Below are 2064 nucleotides of genomic sequence, written 5' to 3'. Positions count from 1 at the left end.
TTTTTTTGACATCTTTATGGGCTCAGAACGCTCTGGTCCCTGTTGCATCTGCTCACTCTCCATCTCCACCTCCAATTACGGCATCAGCTGACATCAGTAACAATAAGGCTTGTGATTGGGGGAAGCCTGTTTAGCAAGGTATGGGCAGCTATGCACCCACGTGGCTCCCTCCTTGGCTGACTTCCATGTATAAGATGCCCCTCGATTTTCAGTCTAAAGATTTTAGAAAAAAATAGCGTCTTATACATGGAAAAATATGGTAACTATATTAAAATACCAAAAGTGGACAGAAATGCTTTGGAATTCCTTCATTTTATGCTTTAAAAGCTAGTATGTTCATAATTTTCTTATTTTATCATGAAAGTTGTGTTAAGAGCTGGTTTGGAGATGTATTTGCAACCACTTCTCTACATATAACACAGTGGAGTAGAGAAAGCAAAATTACTCATAATCATCATCATGTTTTTCTCTTAACACTGGCTTTTAAAAAAGTACAATCAACTTGACTTTATATATAGTTGACCCTTGAACAATGCAGGTTTGAACTGTGCATCCATTTATATGTGGATTTTTTTCAGTAAATACATGTAGGTAATGTGAATATATTTTCTATTCCTTATGATTTTCTTAACATTTTCTTTTCTGTAGCTTACTTTATTGTAAGAATATAGTATGTATTACATATAATATACAAAATATGTGTTAATTGACTGCTTATGTTATCAGTAATACTTCTGGTCAGCAGTAGTCTATTAGTAGTTAAGTTTTGGGGGAGTCCAAAGTTATGCATGGATTTTCAACTGTGTGGGGGTCGATGTCTTGTGTTCAAGTGTCAACTGTATAAGAATATTAATCAGATAAATGTAAATTTGTGGATCTGGTGAAAAGCATTTCTAAGTAGTAAATCTATAGAATTATCACTTCTTGTTTCTCTTATTACTTTGGTGTCACTATTCCTAATGCCTGCTGTCTTTGTCATAAACTAAACAATATATTCCTAAAAACAAAAACGTTTAAAACTGTAGAATCATCTATTCCCTTTGTGACTAGGATAATCCAGCTGTGTGATAAACCCACAAGGCAGCTGAATCCTGAACAGACCCATTTGATTTCCACTAATCATTGCTCATACATTTGGAGGTATTCACTGTTGTTTTAAAAGGAATGTATGTAAATATTTATATTAAAAATCGGAAAAGACACCATTATTGCCTCATGAACTTTCTAGACATCTTTATGAACCTTAGGAGATTTGAACCATTTGTAATGAAGCTCTACTATATACTCTAATGCCTTCTTGTCCATCTTACAAGTCTCAACTTTGCCTCCTCTAAGTCACTCCTGTCCTGCCCAGGTTAGATGCCTGTGCTTTATGCTCTTCTAAAGCAGCCTGCACTGTTCCTATGAGAGCACATTTGTCACCTTATTGTAACTACCTGTTTGTCTTTTTAGCACACCAAGCCAGAAGCTCCTTGGGGGGCAGGGGGGATTGTCTTACTCCATTATATTTTCAACCTATAATATAGCATGTGTCACATCATTGATACTTTAAAAAATATATTTAGTTTTAGAAAATGAAGTTATGGACAAAAAGACTATCTTACCTAATAATAAACAGGTAAATTGACCGTACCTTTGCTATGCTAACAAGCCAATCAGGAGAGTATGCAAATTAACTTAACAAAGATGGCGGTTAATTTGCATACATAGGCTCCAAGCTGTGGAGTGAAGCCTCACGGCCCCGGGGCTGGCGGTGCAGCGAAGCCTCACGGCTCCCTGGCCTGCTCCGGCTGGAGCCCAGCCAGAGCGAAGGCCTGGGTGCTGGGTGCCGGAGGAAAACCGGTGCCAACAGCCAGGGGAAAGGAAGGCCTATTGCACGAATCTCTTCGTGCAAGAGGCCTCTAGTCTACACTAATAAAAGAGAAACATGGTAATTAGCATACGACTGCTACCCTTCCCATTGGCTAATCAGCATATCCTTATGCAAATTAACTGTCAGCCAAGATGGCGGCCGGCAGCCATGCACTGAAGCCAGCAGGGAGGCTTGCTTGCTCCAGTGACTGC

At 38.9% G+C, this 2064-nt stretch overlaps 1 protein-coding gene across 3 annotated transcripts in view; it reads left to right on the top strand.

The window, feature by feature from the left end:
* ATP6V1A (ATPase, H+ transporting, lysosomal 70kDa, V1 subunit A) overlaps positions 1-2064 on the top strand; it is a 56768-nt gene that overhangs the window by 15007 nt on the left and 39697 nt on the right. The gene's annotated exons all lie outside the window — the stretch shown is intronic.

The sequence above is a fragment of the Myotis brandtii genome, unplaced genomic scaffold, assembly GCF_000412655.1.
Source record: "Myotis brandtii unplaced genomic scaffold, ASM41265v1 scaffold406, whole genome shotgun sequence".
NCBI lineage: Eukaryota > Metazoa > Chordata > Mammalia > Chiroptera > Vespertilionidae > Myotis > Myotis brandtii.
The sequence above is the reverse complement of the archived record's forward strand: the minus strand, read 5'-3'. Positions and strand labels throughout refer to the sequence as shown.